This window comes from Watersipora subatra, unplaced genomic scaffold (genome assembly GCF_963576615.1).
Source record: "Watersipora subatra unplaced genomic scaffold, tzWatSuba1.1 SCAFFOLD_55, whole genome shotgun sequence".
NCBI lineage: Eukaryota > Metazoa > Bryozoa > Gymnolaemata > Cheilostomatida > Watersiporidae > Watersipora > Watersipora subatra.
The window spans coordinates 157,098-176,525 of NW_027045238.1; positions in this window are offsets into that span (position 1 = coordinate 157,098).

Consider the following 19,428-nt stretch of genomic DNA (forward strand, 5'->3'; position numbering starts at 1 on the left):
TAGGCTTATTTGCGCAATTTGAGCATTTCTAGCATGTTTGGTTGAAATTGGAAATTTACATTTTTCACTTTTGTCAGACGTTTGTAATATTCTCACAATAAGCTAATTAGCTCAATTGGAGCATTTCTAGCATGTTTGGTTGAAACTGGAAATTTACATTTTTCAGTTTGCTCAGACGTTTGTAATATTCTCACAATAAGCTAATTAGCTCAATTGGAGCATTTCTAGCATGTTTGGTTGAAATTGAAAATTTACCTTTATCACTTTTGTCAGACAATTGCAATATTCTCTCAATAAGCTAATTAGCTCAATTGGAGCATTTCTAGCATGTTTGGTTGAAATTGGAAATTTACATTTTTCACTTTTGTCAGACGTTTGTAAAATTCTTACAATAGGCTTATTTGCGCAATTTGAGCATTTCTAGCAGGTTTGGTTGAAATTGGAAATTTACATTTTTCAGTTTTGTCAGACGTTTGTAATATTCTCACAATAAGCTAATTAGCTCAATTGGAGCATTTCTAGCATGTTTGGTTGAAATTGGAAATTTACATTTTTCACTTTTGTCAGACGTTTGTAAAATTCTTACAGTAAGCTTATTTCCGCATTTGGAGCATTTCTAGCATGTTTGGTTGAAATTGGAAATTTACATTTTTCAGTTTTGTCAGACGTTTGTAATATTCTCACAATAAGCTAATTAGCTCAATTGGAGCATTTCTAGCATGTTTGGTTGAAATTGGAAATTTACATTTTTCACTTTTGTCAGACGTTTGTAAAAGTCTTACAGTAGGCTTATTTGCGCAATTTGAGCATTTCTAGCATGTTTGGTTGAAATTGGAAATTTACATTTTTCACTTTTGTCAGACAATTGCAATATTCTCTCAATAAGCTAATTAGCTCAATTGGAGCATTTCTAGCATGTTTGGTTGAAATTGGAAATTTACATTTTTCACTTTTGTCAGACGTTTGTAAAATTCTTACAGTAGGCTTATTTGCGCAATTTGAGCATTTCTAGCATGTTTGGTTGAAATTGGAAATTTACATTTTTCAGTTTTGTCAGTTGTTTGTAATATTCTCACAATAAGCTAATTAGCTCAATTGGAGCATTTCTAGCATGTTTGGTTGAAATTGGAAATTTACATTTTTCACTTTTGTCAGACAATTGCAATATTCTCACAATAAGCTAATTAGCTCAATTGGAGCATTTCTAGCATGTTTGGTTGAAATTGGAAATTTACATTTTTCACTTTTGTCAGACAATTGCAATATTCTCACAATAAGCTAATTAGCTCAATTGGAGCATTTCTAGCATGTTTGGTTGAAATTGGAAAATTACATGTTTCAGTTTTGTCAGACGTTTGTAATATTCTCACAATAAGCTAATTAGCTCAATTGGAGCATTTCTAGCATGTTTGGTTGAAATTGGAAATTTACATTTTTCAGTTTTGTCAGACGTTTGTAAAATTCTTACAATAGGCTTATTTGCGCAATTTGAGCATTTCTAGCATGTTTGGTTGAAATTGGAAATTTACATTTTTCACTTTTGTCAGACGTTTGTAATATTCTCACAATAAGCTAATTAGCTCAATTGGAGCATTTCTAGCATGTTTGGTTGAAATTGGAAATTTACATTTTTCACTTTGGTCAGACGTTTGTAATATTCTCACAATAAGCTAATTAGCTCAATTGGAGCATTTCTAGCATGTTTGGTTGAAATTGAAAATTTACCTTTATCACTTTTGTCAGACAATTGCAATATTCTCTCAATAAGCTAATTAGCTCAATTGGAGCATTTCTAGCATGTTTGGTTGAAATTGGAAATTTACATTTTTCAGTTTTGTCAGACGTTTGTAAAATTCTTACAATAGGCTTATTTGCGCAATTTGAGCATTTCTAGCATGTTTGGTTGAAATTGGAAATTTACATTTTTCAGTTTTGTCAGACGTTTGTAATATTCTCACAATAAGCTAATTAGCTCAATTGGAGCATTTCTAGCATGTTTGGTTTAAATTGGAAATTTACATTTTTCACTTTTGTCAGACAATTGCAATATTCTCTCAATAAGCTAATTAGCTCAATTGGAGCATTTCTAGCATGTTTGGTTGAAATTGGAAATTTACATTTTTCAGTTTTGTCAGACGTTTGTAATATTCTCACAATAAGCTAATTAGCTCAATTGGAGCATTTCTAGCATGTTTGGTTGAAATTGGAAATTTACATTTTTCACTTTTGTCAGACGTTTGTAAAATTCTTACAATAGGCTTATTTGCGCAATTTGAGCATTTCTAGCATGTTTGGTTGAAATTGGAAATTTACATTTTTCAGTTTTGTCAGACGTTTTTAATATTCTCACAATAAGCTAATTAGCTCAATTGGAGCATATCTAGCATGTTTGGTTGAAATTGGAAATTTACATTTTTCACTTTTGTCAGACAATTGCAATATTCTCACAATAAGCTAATTAGCTCAATTGGAGCATTTCTAGCATGTTTGGTTGAAATTGGAAATTTACATTTTTCAGTTTTGTCAGACGTTTGTAATATTCTCACAATAAGCTAATTAGCTCAATTGGAGCATTTCTAGCATGTTTGGTTTAAATTGGAAATTTACATTTTTCACCTTTGTCAGGCAATTGCAATATTCTCTCAATAAGCTAATTAGCTCAATTGGAGCATTTCTAGCATGTTTGGTTGAAATTGGAAATTTACATTTTTCAGTTTTGTCAGACGTTTGTAAAATTCTTACAATAGGCTTATTTGCGCAATTTGAGCATTTCTAGCATGTTTGGTTGAAATTGGAAATTTACATTTTTCAGTTTTGTCAGACGTTTGTAATATTCTCACAAGAAGCTAATTAGCTCAATTGGAGCATTTCTAGCATGTTTGGTTGAAATTGGAAATTTACATTTTTCACTTTTGTCAGACAATTGCAATATTCTCACAATAAGCTAATTAGCTCAATTGGAGCATTTCTAGCATGTTTGGTTGAAATTGGAAATTTACATTTTTCACTTTTGTCAGACGTTTGTAAAATTCTTACAATAGGCTTATTTGCGCAATTTGAGCATTTCTAGCATGTTTGGTTGAAATTGGAAATTTACATTTTTCAGTTTTGTCAGACGTTTGTAATATTCTCACAATAAGCTAATTAGCTCAATTGGAGCATTTCTAGCATGTTTGGTTGAAATTGGAAATTTACATTTTTCAGTTTTGTCAGACGTTTGTAATATTCTCACAATAAGCTAATTAGCTCAATTGGAGCATTTCTAGCATGTTTGGTTGAAATTGGAAATTTACATTTTTCAGTTTTGTCAGACGTTTGTAATATTCTCACAATAAGCTAATTAGCTCAATTGGAGCATTTCTAGCATGTTTGGTTTAAATTGGAAATTTACATTTTTCACCTTTGTCAGACAATTGCAATATTCTCTCAATAAGCTAATTAGCTCAATTGGAGCATTTCTAGCATGTTTGGTTGAAATTGGAAATTTACATTTTTCACTTTTGTCAGACAATTGCAATATTCTCACAATAAGCTAATTAGCTCAATTGGAGCATTTCTAGCATGTTTGGTTGAAATTGGAAATTTACATTTTTCAGTTTTGTCAGACAATTGCAATATTCTCACAATAAGCTAATTAGCTCAATTGGAGCATTTCTAGCATGTTTGGTTGAAATTGGAAATTTACATTTTTCAGTTTTGTCAGACGTTTGTAAAATTCTTACAATAGGCTTATTTGCGCAATTTGAGCATTTCTAGCATGTTTGGTTGAAATTGGAAATTTACATTTTTCAGTTTTGTCAGACGTTTGTAATATTCTCACAATAAGCTAATTAGCTCAATTGGAGCATTTCTAGCATGTTTGGTTGAAATTGGAAATTTACATTTTTCACTTTTGTCAGACAATTGCAATATTCTCTCAATAAGCTAATTAGCTCAATTGGAGCATTTCTAGCATGTTTGGTTGAAATTGGAAATTTACATTTTTCAGTTTTGTCAGACGTTTGTAAAATTCTTACAATAGGCTTATTTGCGCAATTTGAGCATTTCTAGCATGTTTGGTTGAAATTGGAAATTTACATTTTTCACTTTTGTCAGACGTTTGTAATATTCTCACAATAAGCTAATTAGCTCAATTGGAGCATTTCTAGCATGTTTGGTTGAAACTGGAAATTTACATTTTTCAGTTTGCTCAGACGTTTGTAATATTCTCACAATAAGCTAATTAGCTCAATTGGAGCATTTCTAGCATGTTTGGTTGAAATTGAAAATTTACCTTTATCACTTTTGTCAGACAATTGCAATATTCTCTCAATAAGCTAATTAGCTCAATTGGAGCATTTCTAGCATGTTTGGTTGAAATTGGAAATTTACATTTTTCACTTTTGTCAGACGTTTGTAAAATTCTTACAATAGGCTTATTTGCGCAATTTGAGCATTTCTAGCAGGTTTGGTTGAAATTGGAAATTTACATTTTTCAGTTTTGTCAGACATTTGTAATATTCTCACAATAAGCTAATTAGCTCAATTGGAGCATTTCTAGCATGTTTGGTTGAAATTGGAAATTTACATTTTTCAGTTTTGTCAGACGTTTGTAAAATTCTTACAGTAAGCTTATTTCCGCATTTGGAGCATTTCTAGCATGTTTGGTTGAAATTGGAAATTTACATTTTTCAGTTTTGTCAGACGTTTGTAATATTCTCACAATAAGCTAATTAGCTCAATTGGAGCATTTCTAGCATGTTTGGTTGAAATTGGAAATTTACATTTTTCACTTTTGTCAGACGTTTGTAAAAGTCTTACAGTAGGCTTATTTGCGCAATTTGAGCATTTCTAGCATGTTTGGTTGAAATTGGAAATTTACATTTTTCACTTTTGTCAGACAATTGCAATATTCTCTCAATAAGCTAATTAGCTCAATTGGAGCATTTCTAGCATGTTTGGTTGAAATTGGAAATTTACATTTTTCACTTTTGTCAGACGTTTGTAAAATTCTTACAGTAGGCTTATTTGCGCAATTTGAGCATTTCTAGCATGTTTGGTTGAAATTGGAAATTTACATTTTTCAGTTTTGTCAGACGTTTGTAATATTCTCACAATAAGCTAATTAGCTCAATTGGAGCATTTCTAGCATGTTTGGTTGAAATTGGAAATTTACATTTTTCACTTTTGTCAGACAATTGCAATATTCTCACAATAAGCTAATTAGCTCAATTGGAGCATTTCTAGCATGTTTGGTTGAAATTGGAAATTTACATTTTTCACTTTTGTCAGACAATTGCAATATTCTCACAATAAGCTAATTAGCTCAATTGGAGCATTTCTAGCATGTTTGGTTGAAATTGGAAAATTACATGTTTCAGTTTTGTCAGACGTTTGTAATATTCTCACAATAAGCTAATTAGCTCAATTGGAGCATTTCTAGCATGTTTGGTTGAAATTGGAAATTTACATTTTTCAGTTTTGTCAGACGTTTGTAAAATTCTTACAATAGGCTTATTTGCGCAATTTGAGCATTTCTAGCATGTTTGGTTGAAATTGGAAATTTACATTTTTCACTTTTGTCAGACGTTTGTAATATTCTCACAATAAGCTAATTAGCTCAATTGGAGCATTTCTAGCATGTTTGGTTGAAATTGGAAATTTACATTTTTCACTTTTGTCAGACGTTTGTAAAATTCTTACAATAGGCTTATTTGCGCAATTTGAGCATTTCTAGCATGTTTGGTTGAAATTGGAAATTTACATTTTTCACTTTTGTCAGACGTTTGTAATATTCTCACAATAAGCTAATTAGCTCAATTGGAGCATTTCTAGCATGTTTGGTTGAAATTGGAAATTTACATTTTTCACTTTTGTCAGACAATTTCAATATTCTCACAATAAGCTAATTAGCTCAATTGGAGCATTTCTAGCATGTTTGGTTGAAATTGGAAATTTACATTTTTCAGTTTTGTCAGACGTTTGTAATATTCTCACAATAAGCTAATTAGCTCAATTGGAGCATTTCTAGCATGTTTGGTTTAAATTGGAAATTTACATTTTTCACTTTTGTCAGACAATTGCAATATTCTCTCAATAAGCTAATTAGCTCAATTGGAGCATTTCTAGCATGTTTGGTTGAAATTGGAAATTTACATTTTTCACTTTTGTCAGACGTTTGTAAAATTCTTACAGTAGGCTTATTTGCGCAATTTGAGCATTTCTAGCATGTTTGGTTGAAATTGGAAATTTACATTTTTCAGTTTTGTCAGACGTTTGTAATATTCTCACAATAAGCTAATTAGCTCAATTGGAGCATTTCTAGCATGTTTGGTTGAAATTGGAAATTTACATTTTTCACTTTTGTCAGACAATTGCAATATTCTCACAATAAGCTAATTAGCTCAATTGGAGCATTTCTAGCATGTTTGGTTGAAATTGGAAATTTACATTTTTCACTTTTGTCAGACAATTGCAATATTCTCACAATAAGCTAATTAGCTCAATTGGAGCATTTCTAGCATGTTTGGTTGAAATTGGAAAATTACATGTTTCAGTTTTGTCAGACGTTTGTAATATTCTCACAATAAGCTAATTAGCTCAATTGGAGCATTTCTAGCATGTTTGGTTGAAATTGGAAATTTACATTTTTCAGTTTTGTCAGACGTTTGTAAAATTCTTACAATAGGCTTATTTGCGCAATTTGAGCATTTCTAGCATGTTTGGTTGAAATTGGAAATTTACATTTTTCACTTTTGTCAGACGTTTGTAATATTCTCACAATAAGCTAATTAGCTCAATTGGAGCATTTCTAGCATGTTTGGTTGAAATTGGAAATTTACATTTTTCACTTTTGTCAGACGTTTGTAAAATTCTTACAATAGGCTTATTTGCGCAATTTGAGCATTTCTAGCATGTTTGGTTGAAATTGGAAATTTACATTTTTCAGTTTTGTCAGACGTTTGTAATATTCTCACAATAAGCTAATTAGCTCAATTGGAGCATTTCTAGCATGTTTGGTTGAAATTGGAAATTTACATTTTTCACTTTTGTCAGACAATTTCAATATTCTCACAATAAGCTAATTAGCTCAATTGGAGCATTTCTAGCATGTTTGGTTGAAATTGGAAATTTACATTTTTCAGTTTTGTCAGACGTTTGTAATATTCTCACAATAAGCTAATTAGCTCAATTGGAGCATTTCTAGCATGTTTGGTTTAAATTGGAAATTTACATTTTTCACCTTTGTCAGACAATTGCAATATTCTCTCAATAAGCTAATTAGCTCAATTGGAGCATTTCTAGCATGTTTGGTTGAAATTGGAAATTTACATTTTTCACTTTTGTCAGACAATTGCAATATTCTCACAATAAGCTAATTAGCTCAATTGGAGCATTTCTAGCATGTTTGGTTGAAATTGGAAATTTACATTTTTCAGTTTTGTCAGACAATTGCAATATTCTCACAATAAGCTAATTAGCTCAATTGGAGCATTTCTAGCATGTTTGGTTGAAATTGGAAATTTACATTTTTCAGTTTTGTCAGACGTTTGTAAAATTCTTACAATAGGCTTATTTGCGCAATTTGAGCATTTCTAGCATGTTTGGTTGAAATTGGAAATTTACATTTTTCACTTTTGTCAGACGTTTGTAATATTCTCACAATAAGCTAATTAGCTCAATTGGAGCATTTCTAGCATGTTTGGTTTAAATTGGAAATTTACATTTTTCACCTTTGTCAGACAATTGCAATATTCTCTCAATAAGCTAATTAGCTCAATTGGAGCTTTTCTAGCATGTTTGGTTGAAATTGGAAATTTACATTTTTCACTTTTGTCAGACGTTTGTAATATTCTCACAATAAGCTAATTAGCTCAATTGGAGCATTTCTAGCATGTTTGGTTGAAATTGGAAATTTACATTTTTCACTTTTGTCAGACAATTGCAATATTCTCTCAATAAGCTAATTAGCTCAATTGGAGCATTTCTAGCATGTTTGGTTGAAATTGGAAATTTACATTTTTCAGTTTTGTCAGACGTTTGTAAAATTCTTACAATAGGCTTATTTGCGCAATTTGAGCATTTCTAGCATGTTTGGTTGAAATTGGAATATTACATTTTTCACTTTTGTCAGACGTTTGTAATATTCTCACAATAAGCTAATTAGCTCAATTGGAGCATTTCTAGCATGTTTGGTTGAAATTGGAAATTTACATTTTTCACTTTTGTCAGACAATTGCAATATTCTCTCAATAAGCTAATTAGCTCAATTGGAGCATTTCTAGCATGTTTGGTTGAAATTGGAAATTTACATTTTTCAGTTTTGTCAGACGTTTGTAAAATTCTTACAATAGGCTTATTTGCGCAATTTGAGCATTTCTAGCATGTTTGGTTGAAATTGGAAATTTACATTTTTCACTTTTGTCAGACGTTTGTAATATTCTCACAATAAGCTAATTAGCTCAATTGGAGCATTTCTAGCATGTTTGGTTGAAACTGGAAATTTACATTTTTCAGTTTGCTCAGACGTTTGTAATATTCTCACAATAAGCTAATTAGCTCAATTGGAGCATTTCTAGCATGTTTGGTTGAAATTGAAAATTTACCTTTATCACTTTTGTCAGACAATTGCAATATTCTCTCAATAAGCTAATTAGCTCAATTGGAGCATTTCTAGCATGTTTGGTTGAAATTGGAAATTTACATTTTTCACTTTTGTCAGACGTTTGTAAAATTCTTACAATAGGCTTATTTGCGCAATTTGAGCATTTCTAGCAGGTTTGGTTGAAATTGGAAATTTACATTTTTCAGTTTTGTCAGACGTTTGTAAAATTCTTACAATAGGCTTATTTGCGCAATTTGAGCATTTCTAGCATGTTTGGTTGAAATTGGAAATTTACATTTTTCACTTTTGTCAGACGTTTGTAATATTCTCACAATAAGCTAATTAGCTCAATTGGAGCATTTCTAGCATGTTTGGTTGAAACTGGAAATTTACATTTTTCAGTTTGCTCAGACGTTTGTAATATTCTCACAATAAGCTAATTAGCTCAATTGGAGCATTTCTAGCATGTTTGGTTGAAATTGAAAATTTACCTTTATCACTTTTGTCAGACAATTGCAATATTCTCTCAATAAGCTAATTAGCTCAATTGGAGCATTTCTAGCATGTTTGGTTGAAATTGGAAATTTACATTTTTCACTTTTGTCAGACGTTTGTAAAATTCTTACAATAGGCTTATTTGCGCAATTTGAGCATTTCTAGCAGGTTTGGTTGAAATTGGAAATTTACATTTTTCAGTTTTGTCAGACATTTGTAATATTCTCACAATAAGCTAATTAGCTCAATTGGAGCATTTCTAGCATGTTTGGTTGAAATTGGAAATTTACATTTTTCAGTTTTGTCAGACGTTTGTAAAATTCTTACAGTAAGCTTATTTCCGCATTTGGAGCATTTCTAGCATGTTTGGTTGAAATTGGAAATTTACATTTTTCAGTTTTGTCAGACGTTTGTAATATTCTCACAATAAGCTAATTAGCTCAATTGGAGCATTTCTAGCATGTTTGGTTGAAATTGGAAATTTACATTTTTCACTTTTGTCAGACGTTTGTAAAAGTCTTACAGTAGGCTTATTTGCGCAATTTGAGCATTTCTAGCATGTTTGGTTGAAATTGGAAATTTACATTTTTCACTTTTGTCAGACAATTGCAATATTCTCTCAATAAGCTAATTAGCTCAATTGGAGCATTTCTAGCATGTTTGGTTGAAATTGGAAATTTACATTTTTCACTTTTGTCAGACGTTTGTAAAATTCTTACAGTAGGCTTATTTGCGCAATTTGAGCATTTCTAGCATGTTTGGTTGAAATTGGAAATTTACATTTTTCAGTTTTGTCAGACGTTTGTAATATTCTCACAATAAGCTAATTAGCTCAATTGGAGCATTTCTAGCATGTTTGGTTGAAATTGGAAATTTACATTTTTCACTTTTGTCAGACAATTGCAATATTCTCACAATAAGCTAATTAGCTCAATTGGAGCATTTCTAGCATGTTTGGTTGAAATTGGAAATTTACATTTTTCACTTTTGTCAGACAATTGCAATATTCTCACAATAAGCTAATTAGCTCAATTGGAGCATTTCTAGCATGTTTGGTTGAAATTGGAAAATTACATGTTTCAGTTTTGTCAGACGTTTGTAATATTCTCACAATAAGCTAATTAGCTCAATTGGAGCATTTCTAGCATGTTTGGTTGAAATTGGAAATTTACATTTTTCAGTTTTGTCAGACGTTTGTAAAATTCTTACAATAGGCTTATTTGCGCAATTTGAGCATTTCTAGCATGTTTGGTTGAAATTGGAAATTTACATTTTTCACTTTTGTCAGACGTTTGTAATATTCTCACAATAAGCTAATTAGCTCAATTGGAGCATTTCTAGCATGTTTGGTTGAAATTGGAAATTTACATTTTTCACGTTTGTCAGACGTTTGTAAAATTCTTACAATAGGCTTATTTGCGCAATTTGAGCATTTCTAGCATGTTTGGTTGAAATTGGAAATTTACATTTTTCACTTTTGTCAGACGTTTGTAATATTCTCACAATAAGCTAATTAGCTCAATTGGAGCATTTCTAGCATGTTTGGTTGAAATTGGAAATTTACATTTTTCACTTTTGTCAGACAATTTCAATATTCTCACAATAAGCTAATTAGCTCAATTGGAGCATTTCTAGCATGTTTGGTTGAAATTGGAAATTTACATTTTTCAGTTTTGTCAGACGTTTGTAATATTCTCACAATAAGCTAATTAGCTCAATTGGAGCATTTCTAGCATGTTTGGTTTAAATTGGAAATTTACATTTTTCACTTTTGTCAGACAATTGCAATATTCTCTCAATAAGCTAATTAGCTCAATTGGAGCATTTCTAGCATGTTTGGTTGAAATTGGAAATTTACATTTTTCACTTTTGTCAGACGTTTGTAAAATTCTTACAGTAGGCTTATTTGCGCAATTTGAGCATTTCTAGCATGTTTGGTTGAAATTGGAAATTTACATTTTTCAGTTTTGTCAGACGTTTGTAATATTCTCACAATAAGCTAATTAGCTCAATTGGAGCATTTCTAGCATGTTTGGTTGAAATTGGAAATTTACATTTTTCACTTTTGTCAGACAATTGCAATATTCTCACAATAAGCTAATTAGCTCAATTGGAGCATTTCTAGCATGTTTGGTTGAAATTGGAAATTTACATTTTTCACTTTTGTCAGACAATTGCAATATTCTCACAATAAGCTAATTAGCTCAATTGGAGCATTTCTAGCATGTTTGGTTGAAATTGGAAAATTACATGTTTCAGTTTTGTCAGACGTTTGTAATATTCTCACAATAAGCTAATTAGCTCAATTGGAGCATTTCTAGCATGTTTGGTTGAAATTGGAAATTTACATTTTTCAGTTTTGTCAGACGTTTGTAAAATTCTTACAATAGGCTTATTTGCGCAATTTGAGCATTTCTAGCATGTTTGGTTGAAATTGGAAATTTACATTTTTCACTTTTGTCAGACGTTTGTAATATTCTCACAATAAGCTAATTAGCTCAATTGGAGCATTTCTAGCATGTTTGGTTGAAATTGGAAATTTACATTTTTCACTTTTGTCAGACGTTTGTAAAATTCTTACAATAGGCTTATTTGCGCAATTTGAGCATTTCTAGCATGTTTGGTTGAAATTGGAAATTTACATTTTTCAGTTTTGTCAGACGTTTGTAATATTCTCACAATAAGCTAATTAGCTCAATTGGAGCATTTCTAGCATGTTTGGTTGAAATTGGAAATTTACATTTTTCACTTTTGTCAGACAATTTCAATATTCTCACAATAAGCTAATTAGCTCAATTGGAGCATTTCTAGCATGTTTGGTTGAAATTGGAAATTTACATTTTTCAGTTTTGTCAGACGTTTGTAATATTCTCACAATAAGCTAATTAGCTCAATTGGAGCATTTCTAGCATGTTTGGTTTAAATTGGAAATTTACATTTTTCACCTTTGTCAGACAATTGCAATATTCTCTCAATAAGCTAATTAGCTCAATTGGAGCATTTCTAGCATGTTTGGTTGAAATTGGAAATTTACATTTTTCACTTTTGTCAGACAATTGCAATATTCTCACAATAAGCTAATTAGCTCAATTGGAGCATTTCTAGCATGTTTGGTTGAAATTGGAAATTTACATTTTTCAGTTTTGTCAGACAATTGCAATATTCTCACAATAAGCTAATTAGCTCAATTGGAGCATTTCTAGCATGTTTGGTTGAAATTGGAAATTTACATTTTTCAGTTTTGTCAGACGTTTGTAAAATTCTTACAATAGGCTTATTTGCGCAATTTGAGCATTTCTAGCATGTTTGGTTGAAATTGGAAATTTACATTTTTCACTTTTGTCAGACGTTTGTAATATTCTCACAATAAGCTAATTAGCTCAATTGGAGCATTTCTAGCATGTTTGGTTTAAATTGGAAATTTACATTTTTCACCTTTGTCAGACAATTGCAATATTCTCTCAATAAGCTAATTAGCTCAATTGGAGCTTTTCTAGCATGTTTGGTTGAAATTGGAAATTTACATTTTTCACTTTTGTCAGACGTTTGTAATATTCTCACAATAAGCTAATTAGCTCAATTGGAGCATTTCTAGCATGTTTGGTTGAAATTGGAAATTTACATTTTTCACTTTTGTCAGACAATTGCAATATTCTCTCAATAAGCTAATTAGCTCAATTGGAGCATTTCTAGCATGTTTGGTTGAAATTGGAAATTTACATTTTTCAGTTTTGTCAGACGTTTGTAAAATTCTTACAATAGGCTTATTTGCGCAATTTGAGCATTTCTAGCATGTTTGGTTGAAATTGGAATATTACATTTTTCACTTTTGTCAGACGTTTGTAATATTCTCACAATAAGCTAATTAGCTCAATTGGAGCATTTCTAGCATGTTTGGTTGAAATTGGAAATTTACATTTTTCACTTTTGTCAGACAATTGCAATATTCTCTCAATAAGCTAATTAGCTCAATTGGAGCATTTCTAGCATGTTTGGTTGAAATTGGAAATTTACATTTTTCAGTTTTGTCAGACGTTTGTAAAATTCTTACAATAGGCTTATTTGCGCAATTTGAGCATTTCTAGCATGTTTGGTTGAAATTGGAAATTTACATTTTTCACTTTTGTCAGACGTTTGTAATATTCTCACAATAAGCTAATTAGCTCAATTGGAGCATTTCTAGCATGTTTGGTTGAAACTGGAAATTTACATTTTTCAGTTTGCTCAGACGTTTGTAATATTCTCACAATAAGCTAATTAGCTCAATTGGAGCATTTCTAGCATGTTTGGTTGAAATTGAAAATTTACCTTTATCACTTTTGTCAGACAATTGCAATATTCTCTCAATAAGCTAATTAGCTCAATTGGAGCATTTCTAGCATGTTTGGTTGAAATTGGAAATTTACATTTTTCACTTTTGTCAGACGTTTGTAAAATTCTTACAATAGGCTTATTTGCGCAATTTGAGCATTTCTAGCAGGTTTGGTTGAAATTGGAAATTTACATTTTTCAGTTTTGTCAGACGTTTGTAATATTCTCACAATAAGCTAATTAGCTCAATTGGAGCATTTCTAGCATGTTTGGTTGAAATTGGAAATTTACATTTTTCAGTTTTGTCAGACGTTTGTAAAATTCTTACAGTAAGCTTATTTCCGCATTTGGAGCATTTCTAGCATGTTTGGTTGAAATTGGAAATTTACATTTTTCAGTTTTGTCAGACGTTTGTAATATTCTCACAATAAGCTAATTAGCTCAATTGGAGCATTTCTAGCATGTTTGGTTGAAATTGGAAATTTACATTTTTCACTTTTGTCAGACGTTTGTAAAAGTCTTACAGTAGGCTTATTTGCGCAATTTGAGCATTTCTAGCATGTTTGGTTGAAATTGGAAATTTACATTTTTCACTTTTGTCAGACAATTGCAATATTCTCTCAATAAGCTAATTAGCTCAATTGGAGCATTTCTAGCATGTTTGGTTGAAATTGGAAATTTACATTTTTCACTTTTGTCAGACGTTTGTAAAATTCTTACAGTAGGCTTATTTGCGCAATTTGAGCATTTCTAGCATGTTTGGTTGAAATTGGAAATTTACATTTTTCAGTTTTGTCAGACGTTTGTAATATTCTCACAATAAGCTAATTAGCTCAATTGGAGCATTTCTAGCATGTTTGGTTGAAATTGGAAATTTACATTTTTCACTTTTGTCAGACAATTGCAATATTCTCACAATAAGCTAATTAGCTCAATTGGAGCATTTCTAGCATGTTTGGTTGAAATTGGAAATTTACATTTTTCACTTTTGTCAGACAATTGCAATATTCTCACAATAAGCTAATTAGCTCAATTGGAGCATTTCTAGCATGTTTGGTTGAAATTGGAAAATTACATGTTTCAGTTTTGTCAGACGTTTGTAATATTCTCACAATAAGCTAATTAGCTCAATTGGAGCATTTCTAGCATGTTTGGTTGAAATTGGAAATTTACATTTTTCAGTTTTGTCAGACGTTTGTAAAATTCTTACAATAGGCTTATTTGCGCAATTTGAGCATTTCTAGCATGTTTGGTTGAAATTGGAAATTTACATTTTTCACTTTTGTCAGACGTTTGTAATATTCTCACAATAAGCTAATTAGCTCAATTGGAGCATTTCTAGCATGTTTGGTTGAAATTGGAAATTTACATTTTTCACTTTGGTCAGACGTTTGTAATATTCTCACAATAAGCTAATTAGCTCAATTGGAGCATTTCTAGCATGTTTGGTTGAAATTGAAAATTTACCTTTATCACTTTTGTCAGACAATTGCAATATTCTCTCAATAAGCTAATTAGCTCAATTGGAGCATTTCTAGCATGTTTGGTTGAAATTGGAAATTTACATTTTTCAGTTTTGTCAGACGTTTGTAAATTTCTTACAATAGGCTTATTTGCGCAATTTGAGCATTTCTAGCATGTTTGGTTGAAATTGGAAATTTACATTTTTCAGTTTTGTCAGACGTTTGTAATATTCTCACAATAAGCTAATTAGCTCAATTGGAGCATTTCTAGCATGTTTGGTTTAAATTGGAAATTTACATTTTTCACTTTTGTCAGACAATTGCAATATTCTCTCAATAAGCTAATTAGCTCAATTGGAGCATTTCTAGCATGTTTGGTTGAAATTGGAAATTTACATTTTTCAGTTTTGTCAGACGTTTGTAATATTCTCACAATAAGCTAATTAGCTCAATTGGAGCATTTCTAGCATGTTTGGTTGAAATTGGAAATTTACATTTTTCACTTTTGTCAGACGTTTGTAAAATTCTTACAATAGGCTTATTTGCGCAATTTGAGCATTTCTAGCATGTTTGGTTGAAATTGGAAATTTACATTTTTCAGTTTTGTCAGACGTTTTTAATATTCTCACAATAAGCTAATTAGCTCAATTGGAGCATATCTAGCATGTTTGGTTGAAATTGGAAATTTACATTTTTCACTTTTGTCAGACAATTGCAATATTCTCACAATAAGCTAATTAGCTCAATTGGAGCATTTCTAGCATGTTTGGTTGAAATTGGAAATTTACATTTTTCAGTTTTGTCAGACGTTTGTAATATTCTCACAATAAGCTAATTAGCTCAATTGGAGCATTTCTAGCATGTTTGGTTTAAATTGGAAATTTACATTTTTCACTTTTGTCAGGCAATTGCAATATTCTCTCAATAAGCTAATTAGCTCAATTGGAGCATTTCTAGCATGTTTGGTTGAAATTGGAAATTTACATTTTTCAGTTTTGTCAGACGTTTGTAAAATTCTTACAATAGGCTTATTTGCGCAATTTGAGCATTTCTAGCATGTTTGGTTGAAATTGGAAATTTACATTTTTCAGTTTTGTCAGACGTTTGTAATATTCTCACAAGAAGCTAATTAGCTCAATTGGAGCATTTCTAGCATGTTTGGTTGAAATTGGAAATTTACATTTTTCACTTTTGTCAGACAATTGCAATATTCTCACAATAAGCTAATTAGCTCAATTGGAGCATTTCTAGCATGTTTGGTTGAAATTGGAAATTTACATTTTTCACTTTTGTCAGACGTTTGTAAAATTCTTACAATAGGCTTATTTGCGCAATTTGAGCATTTCTAGCATGTTTGGTTGAAATTGGAAATTTACATTTTTCAGTTTTGTCAGACGTTTGTAATATTCTCACAATAAGCTAATTAGCTCAATTGGAGCATTTCTAGCATGTTTGGTTGAAATTGGAAATTTACATTTTTCACTTTTGTCAGACAATTTCAATATTCTCACAATAAGCTAATTAGCTCAATTGGAGCATTTCTAGCATGTTTGGTTGAAATTGGAAATTTACATTTTTCAGTTTTGTCAGACGTTTGTAATATTCTCACAATAAGCTAATTAGCTCAATTGGAGCATTTCTAGCATGTTTGGTTTAAATTGGAAATTTACATTTTTCACCTTTGTCAGACAATTGCAATATTCTCTCAATAAGCTAATTAGCTCAATTGGAGCATTTCTAGCATGTTTGGTTGAAATTGGAAATTTACATTTTTCACTTTTGTCAGACAATTGCAATATTCTCACAATAAGCTAATTAGCTCAATTGGAGCATTTCTAGCATGTTTGGTTGAAATTGGAAATTTACATTTTTCAGTTTTGTCAGACAATTGCAATATTCTCACAATAAGCTAATTAGCTCAATTGGAGCATTTCTAGCATGTTTGGTTGAAATTGGAAATTTACATTTTTCAGTTTTGTCAGACGTTTGTAAAATTCTTACAATAGGCTTATTTGCGCAATTTGAGCATTTCTAGCATGTTTGGTTGAAATTGGAAATTTACATTTTTCAGTTTTGTCAGACATTTGTAATATTCTCACAATAAGCTAATTAGCTCAATTGGAGCATTTCTAGCATGTTTGGTTTAAATTGGAAATTTACATTTTTCACTTTTGTCAGACAATTGCAATATTCTCTCAATAAGCTAATTAGCTCAATTGGAGCATTTCTAGCATGTTTGGTTGAAATTGGAAATTTACATTTTTCAGTTTTGTCAGACGTTTGTAATATTCTCACAATAAGCTAATTAGCTCAATTGGAGCATTTCTAGCATGTTTGGTTGAAATTGGAAATTTACATTTTTCACTTTTGTCAGACGTTTGTAAAATTCTTACAATAGGCTTATTTGCGCAATTTGAGCATTTCTAGCATGTTTGGTTGAAATTGGAAATTTACATTTTTCAGTTTTGTCAGACGTTTGTAATATTCTCACAATAAGCTAATTAGCTCAATTGGAGCATTTCTAGCATGTTTGGTTGAAAATGGAAATTTACATTTTTCACTTCTGTCAGACAATTGCAATATTCTCTCAATAAGCTAATTAGCTCAATTGGAGCTTTTCTAGCATGTTTGGTTGAAATTGGAAATTTACATTTTTCACTTTTGTCAGACGTTTGTAAAATTTTTACAATAGGCTTATTTGCGCAATTTGAGCATTTCTAGCATGTTTGGTTGAAATTGGAATTTTACATTTTTCACTTTTGTCAGACAATTGCAATATTCTCTCAATAAGCTAATTAGCTCAATTGGAGCATTTCTAGCATGTTTGGTTGAAATTGAAAATTTACCTTTATCACTTTTGTCAGACAATTGCAATATTCTCTCAATAAGCTAATTAGCTCAATTGGAGCATTTCTAGCATGTTTGGTTGAAATTGGAAATTTACATTTTTCAGTTTTGTCAGACGTTTGTAAAATTCTTACAATAGGCTTATTTGCGCAATTTGAGCATTTCTAGCAGGTTTGGTTGAAATTGGAAATTTACATTTTTCAGTTTTGTCAGACGTTTGTAATATTCTCACAATAAGCTAATTAGCTCAATTGGAGCATTTCTAGCATGTTTGGTTGAAATTGGAAATTTACATTTTTCAGTTTTGTCAGACGTTTGTAAAATTCTTACAGTAAGCTTATTTCCGCATTTGGAGCATTTCTAGCATGTTTGGTTGAAATTGGAAATTTACATTTTTCAGTTTTGTCAGACGTTTGTAATATTCTCACAATAAGCTAATTAGCTCAATTGGAGCATTTCTAGCATGTTTGGTTGAAATTGGAAATTTACATTTTTCACTTTTGTCAGACGTTTGTAAAAGTCTTACAGTAGGCTTATTTGCGCAATTTGAGCATTTCTAGCATGTTTGGTTGAAATTGGAAATTTACATTTTTCACTTTTGTCAGACAATTGCAATATTCTCTCAATAAGCTAATTAGCTCAATTGGAGCATTTCTAGCATGTTTGGTTGAAATTGGAAATTTACATTTTTCACTTTTGTCAGACGTTTGTAAAATTCTTACAGTAGGCTTATTTGCGCAATTTGAGCATTTCTAGCATGTTTGGTTGAAATTGGAAATTTACATTTTTCAGTTTTGTCAGACGTTTGTAATATTCTCACAATAAGCTAATTAGCTCAATTGGAGCATTTCTAGCATGTTTGGTTGAAATTGGAAATTTACATTTTTCACTTTTGTCAGACAATTGCAATATTCTCACAATAAGCTAATTAGCTCAATTGGAGCATTTCTAGCATGTTTGGTTGAAATTGGAAATTTACATTTTTCACTTTTGTCAGACATATGCAATATTCTCACAATAAGCTAATTAGCTCAATTGGAGCATTTCTAGCATGTTTGGTTGAAATTGGAAAATTACATGTTTCAGTTTTGTCAGACGTTTGTAATATTCTCACAATAAGCTAATTAGCTCAATTGGAGCATTTCTAGCATGTTTGGTTGAAATTGGAAATTTACATTTTTCAGTTTTGTCAGACGTTTGTAAAATTCTTACAATAGGCTTATTTGCGCAATTTGAGCATTTCTAGCATGTTTGGTTGAAATTGGAAAATTACATTTTTCACTTTTGTCAGACGTTTGTAATATTCTCACAATAAGCTAATTAGCTCAATTGGAGCATTTCTAGCATGTTTGGTTGAAATTGGAAATTTACATTTTTCAGTTTTGTCAGACGTTTGTAATATTCTCACAATAAGCTAATTAGCTCAATTGGAGCATTTCTAGCATGTTTGGTTGAAATTGAAAATTTACCTTTATCACTTTTGTCAGACAATTGCAATATTCTCTCAATAAGCTAATTAGCTCAATTGGAGCATTTCTAGCATGTTTGGTTGAAATTGGAAATTTACATTTTTCAGTTTTGTCAGACGTTTGTAAAATTCTTACAATAGGCTTATTTGCGCAATTTGAGCATTTCTAGCATGTTTGGTTGAAATTGGAAATTTACATTTTTCAGTTTTGTCAGACGTTTGTAATATTCTCACAATAAGCTAATTAGCTCAATTGGAGC